Source organism: Lissotriton helveticus, chromosome 10, assembly GCF_964261635.1.
Source record: "Lissotriton helveticus chromosome 10, aLisHel1.1, whole genome shotgun sequence".
NCBI lineage: Eukaryota > Metazoa > Chordata > Amphibia > Caudata > Salamandridae > Lissotriton > Lissotriton helveticus.
In genome coordinates, this window is record NC_136071.1 from 101,782,548 (window position 1) to 101,798,194 (window position 15,647).

At 47.0% G+C, this 15,647-nt stretch overlaps 1 protein-coding gene across 14 annotated transcripts in view; it reads left to right on the plus strand.

The window, feature by feature from the left end:
• MEIOB (meiosis specific with OB-fold) overlaps positions 1-15,647 on the plus strand; it is a 1,496,662-nt gene that overhangs the window by 7,507 nt on the left and 1,473,508 nt on the right. The gene's annotated exons all lie outside the window — the stretch shown is intronic.

The window sequence follows — 15,647 nt, forward strand, 5'->3', positions numbered from 1 at the left end:
TCCCTCACATTTCTGTGGTGGAAAGTTCTGGAATCTGCGTGGATCCACAAAATTCCACCCACCCAGCGTGCCCCCAGGTCTCCTTAAAAAAATGGTACCTCACTTGCGTGGATAGACATAGTGGCTGCAACAGGAAACGGTTCAAATCGTACGGTGGTGAATTTACATTACCTTATTGCAAAACTACCTTGATTTTGGGGGGGGGGGGCATCTGAGTTTGTGGCCCGGGGCTCGGTGGTATTCTTTGCAAAGTAGCAAACCCAAACAGCTTTGAAAACTAGACACCCGGGGGAGTCCAGGGAGGTATGGCATGCGTGGGTCCCCCAATGTTTTCTTACCAAGAACCCCTTGCAAACCTTAAAATTAGGTAAAAATAGCACTTTTCCAAACTTTTTGGCGTGGGATCGCCGTGCCGGCAAAAAAGTCCTACCACCCTGCGTTCCCCTTGTACTCCCGAGTAAAAGGATACCTCACTTGTGTGGGTGCCCCAAAGCAGAACACGCCAAAAATTAATTTTGAAAAAAGTAGTTTTTAGTCATATTTAAGTTTTGCAAATTAAGCCCCCCAGCCTGAGTCACATGCCTTTGGCCCACCCACCCAAGTGAGGTATCATTTTACTCGGGAGAACAAGGGAAACGCTGGGTGGTAGGACATTTTTTTTTTTTTTTATTAAAACCTTTATTAGCGTCAAAAGGATATACAAGTCTAGGCCTACAACCAAATCGGCCGGTCTCAATATGTGAAGCGGTCAGAGGTTCCAAAGCAAACATTACAGATTCAATCAGCAAGAAGCAGAGGCAATACAATCGTAAAAAGGGGGGAAAACACATAGGAACCAGACGGCCAAGAAACAGGAGCAAAGAAGGTTAATTTTATAATATGGGGATAAGGAGTACGATAGGCTCACTTTCAATATAGAGGAGTCCGAAGTCCCAAAACCATCCTCAGCGACAATAAGGGGTTATGGGGCCGTAATACAGGAGAGGCAACACAATACACACAGGGAGATGGGAATATTTTAGACACAATCGACACGTGTTCATTATCATCTTTACATGCCCGCCACCCAGTATCACTGCCGAGCCAGAACAGAGGGACCGGATAAACATTACATCAAAACTAACCCGTCATAGTGACCTCAAGGAAAGGGGGGGGGGGTGAGGAAAAGGGGGAGAGGGGGGAAAGAGGGGGAGGGGAGGAGGACAAGGCGGAAAAATGATAAAAGGAAACGAAATACAAAAACGAAAGAAAGAAGACCACGCCGAAGCAGGCGTCCCGTGGCGAGAGTACAGGAGAAAACAGGAGTATCAGCAACAAGGAGGGTACAGCAATCGAGATGAAAAGCAACCGATCCACAAGAGGAGGATCAACGATGCCACAGACCCCACCCCGAACATACCACGGGAGGCAAGGACAGACGCGGCATTACTATAAAGAGATACAAAAGGGCCATAGAACTATAAAACAAACAACAAATAGAACCCAACCCACCCATCCCACCCTGCACCCCTGTAGAAGGCTATGGCCTACCCTTCAGACAGCGTGCCTGTCGCCCTAAACCAGAACCCGAAATATAGCGAGAAAAGAAAGAGAGAAGAACAAGACAAAAAGAAACATAAACATAAATAAAGAAAACAGGAGGGAGGAGCATGAGAACAGAAACCAATACGGTCGGCCGCAGCCCTCCGCCCAACCAGACAAACGCAGCAAAAACAGACCAGGACGACACCATTTCAAGCGCCATAAAACTTACAGAGGAGGGAACCTCCCACCGCGCTATGGGTACAAACAACTGCGCCACGAAGTCGTACACCAATAATCCACCAGGAGTCGTGCACATCACCCCCATCCCTTCCGAACCACAAATCCCACCCACCACATGACAATGGAAAATGAGCTACTCAATACAGGACCAGCACACAATCGAAAAAAATTATGACTACAATGTAGACAAGGGGGGTCAATCGGTCCACAAGTGAGCAAAAGTCCGAGTAGAGAGTTTAAATGCATCAGCAATAGCAGCACGGGTGACGAAGAACAGGAGTTCAATTTCGCCGTTTGGGAAAGCGAGGGGATCTCTGCAATAGAAAAATGCGAAGCCATCGATGCAGATGCAGGCGGCAGTCCACCAATATTTCTAGTCATCCGAGCCGAACAGGGCCGCGGCACAATGTCCAAGTCCCGGGGGTCAGGATCTCGAAAAGCAGGGAGCTCCAAAGTCACTGGCACACAAAATGATCGTCGATCAGCGGCAGCAACACTTGCAGCAGTCGAGGTGGGCGAGGCAATGGAGTCTCTGAAACAAGAGGGGGGCAAGAAGAAACGGCTGCTCAAAATGGCGGCCGATCGTGGCGGGCTCACAGGGGCATCGGGGGCCATGGATGCGCGCAGGGATCTCAGAGCTTCCAGGATATCTCTGACTGTAAGCTCACGCACACCAGACCGGACCCCCGCGCAATCAGGCAACCCAAGCCCGCCACCACGAGGCGATACAAATTTCAGAGGGTCGGCCGCCATTTCGCTAAGTCAGCCCAGTCGCCACCCTCCGCGACTCTCAAAAACAGTTAAAAAAAAGTAGGACTTTACAGAGCTCCGGGGGGTTCCCAGCAATGGCAGCCTTGGTGCAGAAAGGATGTCCGCCCAATGCGGGTCCCCGCCTACATCAGCACCGGCGCCCCCAACAAGCAGAGTCCGGGCGCAAAGGTCCAGGGCCGCCGGACACAGCAGCGGCGGGGGGGAACCCCTTCACAGAATCAGTCCCCGGTGTATCTCACCCACATCAGCCTCGCGGCCACCAGGGCAGGCCCGGATCAGGATCGCCGGGATGTTTGCACAACGGCTCTCATCAGTGGTTCACTCTCTCGACCGGGGCCGACAGTCGTCGGATCCCACAGGCCAGGTCCCGGTCCAGGTTTCACGGAGGCCCCGGTCTTGCGGAGGGCACAACTTCGTAACCGCTGCACGTCGAAACCTCCGGGCCAAACGGTGAGTACAAGCGAGGTGTTCCGTCCCCAATTCTCCGATAATGTGTCGTCTCCGGACAGGATATGATACAGGATATACGATCAGGCCGGAGGGCTGCGGGAGCCGAGCTAAAAGGCGACCATTACGCTCGCGAGCTTGGCTCCTCCCCCCCAGGACATTTGTTCCGGCAGCAAGATCCCACCCAAAAAAGTACGGAAAAGTGGGTTTTTTGACCAAAATTTCAGGTTTGCAGGGGTTTCTGGGTAGGCAAACATTGGGGGACCCACGCATGCCATACCTCCCTGGACTCCCCCGGGTGTCTAGTTTTCTGAACTATTTGGGTTTGGTAGTTTCCAAAGATGCCCGCCAAGCCCCGGGCCAAAAGCTCAGGTGACCCCCTCAAAAAATAAGATTATTTGGCTAAAGGTAATGTTTTGGTCTCCACAGTATGAATTGGGCCTTTTCCAAAAGCAGCCACTATGCCTACCCACGCAAGTGAGGTACCATTTTTATCGGGAGACCTTGGGGAACGTTGGGTGGGAGGTAATTTGTGTGAGCCCAGTGATGCCACGCTTTCCCACACTAAAACGTGTGAAAAAACTGATTTTTTCCAAGCAAAAAATGAGGTTTGCAAGGGATTCTGGGTATAGGAACGTTGGAGGATCCACGCAAGCCATACCTCCTTGGAAGCCCCCGGGTGTCTACTTTTCAGAAATGTGTGGGTTTGGTAGGTTTCCCTAGATGGCTGTCTCGCACGGGGCCAAAAACCCAGGTAACCCCTCTTGCAAAAGCTGGTGAACTTAACAATTTCACCATTGTTAAATTCACCAGCTTTTGCAAGAGGGCTTACCTGGGTTTCTGGCCCGTGCGAGACAGCCATCTAGGGAAACATACCAAACCCACACATTTCTGAAAAGTAGACACCCGGGGGCTTCCAAGGAGGTATGGCTTGCGTGGATCCTCCAACGTTCCTTTACCCAGAATCCCTTGCAAACCTCATTTTTTGCTTGGAAAAAATCAATTTTTTCTCACGTTGTAGTCTGGGAAAGCGTGGCATCACTGGGCTCACACAAATTACCTCCCACCCAGCGTTCCCCAAGGTCTCCCGATAAAAACGGTACCTCACTTGCGTGGGTAGCCATAGTGGCTGCAACAGGAAAAGGTCCAAATCGTACGGTGGAGAATTTAAAATACCCTGAAGCAATATAACTTTGATTTGGGGGGGGGGGCACCTGAGTTTTTGGCTCGGGGCTGGGTGGTATTCTTTGGAAAGTAGCAAACCCAAACAGTTCTGAAAACTAGACACCCGGGGGAGTCCAGGGAGGTATGGCATGCGTGGGTCCCCCAATGTTTTCTTACCAAGAACTCCTTGCAAACCTTAAAAGTAGGTAAAAATAGCACTTTTCCAAACTTTTTGGCGTGGGATCGCCGTGCCGGCAAAAAAGTCCTACCACCCTGCGTTCCCCTTGTTCTCTCGAGTAAAAGGATATCTCACTTGTGTGGGTGCCCCAAAGCAGAACACCCCAAAAATGAATTTTGAAAAAAGTAGTTTTTAGTCATATTTAAGTTTTACAAATTAAGCCCCCCAGCCTGAGTCACATGCCTTTGGCCCACCCACACAAGTGAGGTATCATTTTACTCGGGAGAACAAGGGAAACGCTGGGTGGTAGGACATTTGTTCCGGCAGCGAGATCACACCCAAAAAAGTACGGAAAAGTGGGTTTTTTGACCAAAATTTCAGGTTTGCAGGGGTTTCTGGGTAGGAAAAGATCGGGGGACCCACGCATGCCATACCTCCCTGGACTCCCCCGGGTGTCTAGTTTTCAGAACTGTTTGGGTTTGGTAGTTTCCAAAGATGCCCGCCAAGCCCCGGGCCAAAAGCTCAGGTGACCCCCTCAAAAAATAAGATTATTTGGCTAAAGGTAATGTTTTGGTCTCCACAATATGAATTGGGCCTTTTCCTAAAGCAGCCACTATGCCTACCCACGCAAGTGAGGTACCATTTTTATCGGGAGACCTTGGGGAACGCTGGGTGGGAGGTAATTTGTGTGAGCCCAGTGATGCCACGCTTTCCCACACTAAAACGTGTGAAAAAATTGATTTTTTTTCTGCTAAAAATGAGGTTTGCAAGGCATTCTGGGTAAAGGAACGTTGGAGGATCCACGCAAGCCATACCTCCTTGGAAGCCCCCGGGTGTCTACTTTTCAGAAATGTGTGGGTTTGGTAGGTTTCCCTAGATGGCTGTCTCGCACGGGGCCAAAAACCCAGGTAACCCCTCTTGCAAAAGCTGGTGAACTTAACATTTTCACCATTGTTAAATTCACCAGCTTTTGCAAGAGGGGTTACCTGGGTTTCTGGCCCCGTGCGAGACAGCCATCTAGGGAAACCTACCAAACCCACACATTTCTGAAAAGTAGACACCCGGGGGCTTCCAAGGAGGTATGGCTTGCGTGGATCCTCCAACGTTCCTTTACCCAGAATCCCTTGCAAACCTCATTTTTAGCAGAAAAAAATCAATTTTTTCACACGTTGTAGTCTGGGAAAGCGTGGCATCACTGGGCTCACACAAATTACCTCCCACCCAGCGTTCCCCAAGGTCTCCCGATAAAAACGGTACCTCACTTGCGTGGGTAGCCATAGTGGCTGCAACAGGACAAGGTCCAAATCGTACGGTGGAGAATGTAAAATACCCTGAAGCAATATAACTTTGATTTGGGGGGGGGGGGGACCTGAGTTTTTGGCTCGGGGCTGGGTGGTATTCTTTGGAAAGTAGCAAACCCAAACAGTTCTGAAAACTAGACACCCGGGAGAGTTCAGGGATGTATGGCATGCGTGGGTCCCCCAATGTTTTCCTTCCAAGAACTCCTTGCAAGCCTTTAAATTAGGTAAAAATAGCACTTTTCCAAACTTTTTAGCGTGGGATCGCCGTGCCGGCAAAAATGTCCTACCACCCTGCGTTCCCCTTGTTCTCCCGAGTAAAAGGATACCACACCTTAACAGAGTTACTCAAAAGTCAAACATTCAAGCACGGCTATCTATTCCTCAAAGATACACACATACAGGTTGGATTTGGCACGAGGGCGAGTGATGGTTCAGTACATAAAATTTTATTAACAAGATATTTCAAAAAAATTAAATGGTCTGTCAATAAATAAATGCATAAAAACCGAACCAGTGACTCGCAACTCGTGAGCTGTAAAGCCACGACAAGGCACCAACCGTTTTACAGGCCATTCACGCACCTTTCATACCCGATACAAACCAGACCATTGACAGCATCCGAATGGAAAAGCAACACATTACAACAATCACAATAAGGGACAAGGTACACCCTAATGCAGAAAGAGAAAAAAAACAACTATTACTGCACACCCATCTAATCCGCAAGCACACACACATACTGGTTGGATTTGGCACGAGGGTGAGTGATGATTCAGTACATACAATTGGATACGCAAGTAATTTCATCAAAAATGAAATACACTGCGTATAATTGAAAGTATGATAAACTGAACCACTGACTCACAGCTCGTGAGCTGTAAAGCCATGTCAAGGCACCAACCTCTTTACAGGCCATTCATACACCTTTCGTACGCGTGACACATACAAAACATTCACACCGCCAGCCGCGGACCCATCACATTTCAACACTCACACCAGCAAACAGCGCCATTCAAGGGCCCATCACTTTCACACGCCCACATTTCTGACACTGCAACTACACAAAATGATGGACTGTGTGGAGTGTCACTCAACTAGCAGTGTGTGTAGTGACCAACAGAAAGTAACTACTCACACACCGCCTGCCGAGCGCCAGTCCACCCACACCACCATCCAAGCACCAGACCATGCACACTGCCAGCCAAACACCACTCAGCGCACACCGACAGCCAAGTACCACTCCACGCACACCACCAGCCAAGCATCACTCCACGCACACCACCAGCCAAGCGCCACTCCACAAACACAACACCAGCCAAGCACCACTCCACACACACCGCCAGCCAAGCATCACTCCACGCACACCACCAGCCAAGCGCCACTCCACAAACACAACACCAGCCAAGCACCACTCCACTCACACCGCCAGCCAAGCACCTAACCATGCACTCCGCCAGCCAAGCAAAAATCCACGCACCCCCCCAGCACAACTCCAATCCATGCACTATGCCAGCCAAGCACCAGACCACGCACACCACCAGCCAAGCGCCATCCACTCACACCACCAGCCAAGCACCTAACCATGCACTCCGCCAGCCAAGCAAAAATCCACTCACCCCCCCAGCACAACTCCAATCCATGCACTATGCCAGCCAAGCACCAGACCACGCACACCACCAGCCAAGCGCCAGTCCACGCACACCAACAATCCAAGCACAATCCTGCACACACCACCATCGAAATTAGAATTTTTTAAAGAAATACCACAAATCAAATGTAGAAACCTACAAATCTGCTAACACAAATTAAAAAACTAAATGCTTTGCACTAATGCAAACCTTAAAGCAGACTAAAAAATATTACAGAATACAGACCAGACCGTACACTTACAAGCTCAATGAAACTCCCAAAACTTCTTTTGTGTGTGGTACGATTTAAAACAAGCTGGCACACACAATCCAGGATTTGAAGGACAGTCAGGACAGTGAATACGAGACTTCTCTTCGCCAACAGACTCTACATCTTTTAGTGGGATTGTCTTTTGCAGTTGTGGGAGGAATGTATTCTGGAAAGTGGCGATCTTTCAGTCTAGCCACTTCCTCCACCAATCCAAATCTTGGCACACTTGCCTGTTCCACTAGTACAAGGCTGCCTATTATAGTCTCCTGAAACTTAACAAAAGGCATCTTTGACTCAGGACAAGATTTCTGGAAAACAACAAAAGCATTAAAGGATGCCAAGTGGAAAAGATGGATAGACAACTTCTTGTACCAAACGTAAGCCTTTCGAAGAGCAGCATAAGGTTCCAACCTCTGATCTACTCTGTCAACACCACCCATGTACTTATTGTACTGTAAAATGCACACAGGTTTACGCACTTCAGCAGTCTCACCCCGAACTGGCAGAGCTTCAGTGCTTTCGTCATGGATAGTAGTCCGCATGTAAACATCTCTCCTGTCTGAAAACTTCACAGCTAGAAGCTTCCCACATCGCAATGCAGTAGACTGTCCCCGCACAAGCCTTTTGCAAACAAGTTCTATTGGGAAACCTTTCCGGTTACTGCGCATCGTGCCACAAGCAACAGTGCCCACTTTGGACAACTCCTTGAACAAACGCACACTAGTGTAGAAGTTATCTACATATAAATGGTGGCCTTTGTTAAATAATCGTTTACCTAGTTCCCACACAATTTTCTCCGTCACTCCAAAAGTGGACGGACAAGCAGAAGTGTTAATGCTGGAATCCTTACCGGTGTACACCCTGAAATTATAAACATATCCAGTATCACTGTCACACAGCATATACAGTTTGATCCCATAGCGTGCCCTCTTACTAGGAATGTATTGCCTAAAAACCAAGCGGCCCTTGAACAATACCAAAGACTCGTCCACAGCTATTTCTTTTCCAGGTGCAAAGATCTCAGGAAAACGATCAACAAAATGATCAAGGACAGGCCGAATCTTAAAAAGACGGTCACAATCAGGGTGATCGGGTGGCAACGCTAAATCATTATCAACAAAATGCATCATGCGAAGAAGAAGCATATATCGATCACGAGTCATAACTGCTGGAAATATAGATGTTGCCATCAAGGGACTAGTGGACCAATAAGAAGACATTGATGGCTTCCTTAGCAAGCCCATCAAAAAAGTTAATCCCAAAAACTTCTTCATCTCTTCAACATATGTGGGAGACCAATGGGTAGCTCTAGAATGGGGCTTAAGGCTGGCACTGTGGTCCCTCAAATACTGCTCTGCATACAAATTAGTTTGCTCCACAATCTCCTGCAAAAACTCATCGTCAAAAAACAACTGAAAAAATTGAATTGGCAAAAAATTGTCAGTATTCACTCTACACCCTGGAACACCAGTGAAGTCTGGCAATTCCGGCTGCACCATGCCAGGGGCAACCCAGACGTCATCGCTAACATCGGGAGAAAAAGCCACCCTAACTTGCAGCCCAGATGCCTCTTGCTACACTACATCAACGGGAACACTAGCATCCCCAGATGCCTCTTGCATCACTACACCAACAGGAATACTAGCATCCCCAGATACATTTTGCATCTCTACACCAACAGGAGAACTCACATCCCCAGCTGCCTCTTGCATCTCAACATCAACAGAAGAACTCTCATCCCCAGATGCCACTTGCTGCTCAACAACAGAAAGACTAGCAGCACCAGATGCCTCATGCTGCTCTACAACAGGAAGACTAGCAGCACCAGATAACCCTTGGCGCACCACAGCAATGTGAAACCTTTTGGGCGCAGCCTTTACCACACTTGCCTCTTCCCGACGAGAAAAAAAGGGAAACCTTGAGGACCTAGGTTGCCGCTCACATGGCTCTTGCCTCTCTAGGGGCACATCAATGTCCCTCTCTACCACAGGCACTTCATCAGCACTAGAAGAAGAATCATCATCCGATGATACCATGCGAAGAGAATACTCACTGCCTGAATCTTCTGCACCTACCTCATGCTCCGAATCGGAGTCAGTGTCTGGACCATGGTCAGAGGAAGACTCAAAAAGCAAACTAACAACCTGCTTAGCAGTCATCCTGCGAGCAGCCATTATCCTTACAAATCAAGAAGACTACACACACAAGTGAACAACAACCTACACTGTGCAAAGTAAGAAGTAAACAAGGTAGAGTCTTCACACAAAAATCAATACACTCAAAAACAATTCAAATCTAACCAAATATAAGAACACTCACCAGCACCTACTCTGCTGAAACACAGCAAAAAGAAAGGAAATCCCACTGGAAAGAAAAAAAAAGTATAGATTAGACAAAGTACACATCAAGCAGCAATACAAAAAAAAAGTTAACAATCAAGAAACACAAAGCCACACAAACAGCAATAACTTCACTTTTCATAAACACATTCATCTAGGAAAAGTAGTACAAAAAACATTTACTTACCAAGCACATGCAACTACACAAGCTGCAAAACCAGCATTAACTGAACCACAACCTACACCAATACAAACAGCAAAAGCCTGGATCAAAAACAAAGAAGAAAAAAAAAATTAATGCTACATTTCACAAACAACATAACAAATGCATAAACAACACACAAATTTACCCCCAAAATCACATCCACACAGATGGGCCATCAAAAAGGGCAAAACGGACAAAAGTACGGGTTGATTTGCCCACCGGGGGGCCAGAAAATCTAATTTTAAAATCCGACCCACCTGGAAGCGACCCTTGCCCAAGGGGTTACTTCCTACAATCTAAAATAAAATCCCTGGTGCTAGTGGGGGCATTTCCACCGCACAATCGCAATGCTGTGCGCGACCGTGAGGCAGAAATGCCCTGCAAAGAGACATCAGGAGAGAGGAAATTCACTTGCCTCTCCCCTGATGCCTCTTTGCAGCCCCAAACCCCCCAAATATCTCAAAACCAACCTAACACCTCAAGGCGCAGGAAGCAAATGGCTTCCCGACCACCTGGGAATCCCTGAAGATGTTGGCGCGTGCTGTGCGCGCTGACGTCATCAGGGATTCTCATGGGGAGGGGGGCAGCAGAATTACTGTGGTTAACTGTGATGCTGGACAGAGGCACTTGCATCCTTGATTTTCACAAGCGCAATCCAAAAACAATTCCTATGACCAGGAGCTTCTTTCTCCCCATCTGCTGCTCTCATCAGTCTCTGACCATTTATACACATAAGAGGCATGTGAACTCACACAGAAGACCCCCGTTTGGCCACGCCCACCAACTAGCGGAGTGCACCATCTTTCCTAAATTTGCCCACTATGATGGACAGCTCACTCAAGGGACCTGTGCACACATCGGTGCGATGGCATAGTAACACACACGGTCACTGGAGACAAAGCAAGCGCTCAAGTTGCAGCACAAATTCAGGAAAACAATCATCAGCCCAAAAACATTTGTGACCTTCCCACTATGATGGACAGCTCACTCAAGGAACCCCTGCGCACATCGGTGCAATGGCATAATAACACACACAAAGGTCACTAGAGACAAAGCAGGTGATCGAGTTGCAGCACAAATTCAGGAAAACAATCAGCCCAAAAACATTTGTGACCTTTCCACTATGATGGACAGCTCACACAAGGGACCCCTGCGCACATCTGTGCGATTGCATAGTAACGCACACATGGTCACTGGAGACAAAGATGGCGCTCGAGTTGCAGCACAAATTCAGGAAAACAATCAGCCCAAAAACATTTGTGAGCTTCCCACTATGATGGACAGCTCACTCAAGGGACCTGTGCACACATCGGTGTGATGGCATAGTAACACACACGGTCACTGGAGACAAAGCAAGCGCTCGAGTTGCAGCACAAATTCAGGAAAACATTCATCAGCCCAAAAACATTTGTGACCTTCCCACTATGATGGACAGCTCACACAAGGGACCCCTGCGCACATCTGTGCAATTGCATAGTAACGCACACATGGACACTGGAGACAAAGATGGCACTCAAGTTGCAGCACAAATTCAGGAAAACAATCATCAGCCCAAAAACATTTGTGAGCTTCCCACTATGATGGACAGCTCACTCAAGGGACCCCTGCGCACATCGGTGCAATGGCATAATAACACACACAAAGGGTCACTAGAGACCAAGCAGGTGATCGAGTTGCAGCACAAATTCAGGAAAACATTCATCAGCCCAAAAACATTTGTGAGCTTCCCACTATGATGGACAGCTCACTCAAGGGACCTGTGCACACATCGGTGCGATGGCATAGTAACACACACGGTCACTGGAGACAAAGCAAGCGCTCGAGTTGCAGCACAAATTCAGGAAAACATTCATCAGCCCAAAAACATTTGTGACCTTCCCACTATGATGGACAGCTCACACAAGGGACCCGTGCGCACATCTGTGCGATTGCATAGTAACGCACACATGGTCACTGGAGACAAAGATGGCGCACGAGTGGCAGCACAAATTCAGGAAAACAATCATCAGTCCAAAAACATTTGTGAGCTTCCCACTATGATGGACAGCTCACTCAAGGGACCCCTTCGCACATCGCTGCGATGGCATAGTAACACACACATGGTCACTGGAGACAAAGCATGTGTTCGAATTGCAGCACAAATAAAAAAAACATTAATCAGCCCAAAAACACTAGTGAGCTTTGCCTAGGCAGGACAGGTGTTTTTTAGCCACTTCAGATAAACACAAAGTAATAGAAATGAAGGACAGAGGCACTTGCATCCTTGATAAATATTAGCACAATAATTATACATTCAAAATGTCCCCCATCAGCATTTTATTTTATACCAAACGACCATTTCTCATCATAGGAGGCACACAAAGACATCCAAAATAATGTTCCCCCAAAAAGGGGAGCGACCCTTCCCCAAGGGGCCGCTCCCCGAACAACGAAAGTGGAAAAAAAAAATTAAAATCCCTAGCATTCCAGCTGCACGATCGCACGATCGTGCAGCAGGAATGCTCTAAAGTTGCATCGAGGGAAAGGAAAAGCCTTTCCTTTCCCTCGATGTAAGTTTCAAAAAATTCCCCCCTGCCCCAGCCGCAAAACGAACCTCTAAGTAATCCGACGTGCAGGAAGCAAATGGCTTCCCTGCGCGTCGGTAAACAAAAGGAACCTCCAGTGATGTCAGCGCGCCTCGCGTGCTGGCCTCATTGATGACGCGGGCGGGGGGAGGCAGGGGAACGTCTTCCCCTGCCATCCCCGCAAAAAAGAAGAAAATCGGGCAGACTCGGGGGAGCGCTGGCGCTTCCCCCGAGGGTGGGGCTCATGACGAGCTGGGCTCGTCATCAGCGTGCGAGCGCCCTGCTCCATGAGGAGCCCAGCTCGTCATCAGCCCCGAAGGGGTTAAGGGAGTACATGAAGACCTACAAATCACTGCACACTGCACATAAAAGATTGACCAAAATGATGATAAGATGCTTACAGACGCGAAGATAAAATTAAATAATGTGCAGAATGTTAGAGCTAATGTTAGCCTTGGGTAATTATTCTGAACCTCATGTCAGTCCATTTTTGCCTCATAGTGCCATTACAGATAGAAACCAAACATTTACAATTCTGTTCTGGTCCTGCTACAATCTAGGCAGATGTGCTTGGCGTTTTTTTGGGGGGGGGACAGAATGTAAGCAACCCCAGACTGGCTTTTAGCATTGTTTGCCCTCATCAGCGGTGTATAACTTGAGTTCTGCTATTTATTTTGCCGTACTAACACTTTGGCATATCCATCGCATTTATGGTATCTCATTGAGAAAAACAAAAAAAGTAATGGGTTCAACGCCTAAATTAATTTAATCTACTTGTAATTTCTCTGGAATGAATACAAGTACTCAATCAGTCATTTGTTGTGCTACTTTTTAAACTGAAGGAAGCATTTCCACTGTTCAGCTGATATGCTCGAGGAGAAAGGAGAAGCTCAAGTCTGTCTTGGATGACTTGCAGCTTCAATCAATCCTTCAAAGACGGAATACTGTCACTGAAGTATGCCATCAGGAATAAAGAGTGTCTTTCATTACCAGAGGAGTTTGGTGTTCCCAGACTTGAGCTTGGCAATGACAGAGGAGAGGCGCCACTTGCAGACGGTCTTAAAATCATTCATGGAACTTGGAGTTCAACCTGGTTTGTGGTCCCAAAGGGCTTTGAAAACTGGTGGCTATGAAGGCAACAATGTTCACATAGATGGAGGCAGCTGCAGCTTACCTGAAGAGGCTCCAGGATCAATTAGAGTGACCATGTACACTGGTGATAGCAGTCTTTATGATTGAGTGGAATAAATCAGGCAGTCTGTGTTCTATGCTCTACTGTCCATTTGCCGTACTGATTTTCTACCTGCCCTTTGACCCATTATGGGTCTGTTTGTACTGTTGTGATGACTAAACGTTTTATGGCTGTAATACTTGCTGCCCCCTCTCATTGGAGGTCTTTGTAGACGTATCTCTAATATTGCTCCTTATCATATGATGCTTAGGTGGTAGTGGAGCATTGTGCCTGTACAGGTTGCCCCCTTTGTCCTGGACATTATGTGGTTTCTCTTTGAATAGGGCCTGTTGACTCTTGCTGTTTTCATTATAAAGTGCTAATTAAAATATATTTTTTAAAGAAACTAAAACAATATCTCCTCGGACCACTTTATTATTTCTTTAAATTCTGATCCATTAAGAAAGATGATGCTTAAGCAAAGAATATACTTCTAGAGACGCCATTATTTTTTACATTTCTATGTATGTAACTTGTTAAAAATAACACTGGCATATTTTGGCGGGTTACACTTGGAAAAATAGTTTAAACCATGAATAAACAATACATTAGTGCCTCATCCACAGCACGTCCCAGTAGCTCGACAGCAGATCAAATAACATATCTCTCTTTGCCTTTATATCTGTTGCTATTTCTCTCTCTCACCCGAGCACTTACACCCAAGTCCTCCACAGGCACAAGCACAGCGCACTAGGTGTGCACTGAATTAATTCATAATCGCCTCTTTCTTTTAACACTAAGGGGAACTATTAATCATGATATAGATTTGTAAGTTTGTGAAAGTACTCCTCCTAATTTCACTGTTATCTTTTCATTGGATTCGTATAGTGGAAACACGTTTTTTCAATTTAAGCTTGCTTATAGTAGACGGTAATACTTCTTCTATAAGATCTGTGAAGTAGCATCCTTGGTGTACAATGACGCAGTGGTTAATTTGTAAATAAAAAATATATAAGTGCCAGGGTCCTTGTCAGGAGGCCAATGCTGCTTGCACCACCCATTGCCATGCCAGCGTGGCCAAAGACAGTAGAATCACAATTACTAACCATCACGCTCTTACAAGTGTGACAGTGCAGAATATTCCAGGCCCTCAAATCTATATAGAAGGGCTTGGATGGGAGGTCTTAGTCATTTTAATATATATTAAATTAGTAAACAACTGTTGTCTTGCTCATCTCTAAGTTAGACAGACATCAACATCACTTGGTAGACTGTCATAAGTGCTGGTGTTGACAATTAAGTGCTGGTGCCAACCACCGGAAACCACTGGCTTAAGTTAAGCTTTACAATTACGTGTTAAAACTCACAGTATACACTGAGTACTTTGATTAACGTAAACATATCTATCGCTCTCCTTTGCCTTAAGGACCTACAAGCAGGGCTTTAAGTGGGCCGGGTCTCAAGGGGTCTGAGCACCGGCAGTTTTTTTAAGGGGGGCTCGAAACGGGTCTCTATCGGGCTCTGTTTTGTGCCCTGGCACATGTGATCAGTTTTTAATCCGGACTGCAGTGACAGCAGTCTGCTGTCACTGTAGTCCAGAAAAAAGTGCCAGGGCAAAAAACAGAGCCTGATAGAGACCCGTTTCGAGCCCCCCTTAAAAAAACTAGTAGAGAAGTTACAGCATGACGTCATTCCAGGTGAGCGCTGTATGAGAAGCTAAATCCTTCAAATGGTCATTTTCTTTCTGGATTTCCCTTCTCTTTCTAAAACGCAAGAGCAGCAACATTGTGGTGGGTCACCAGGGCTTTATTTGGAAGCTTTTTCAATATTATATGTAACAAGCC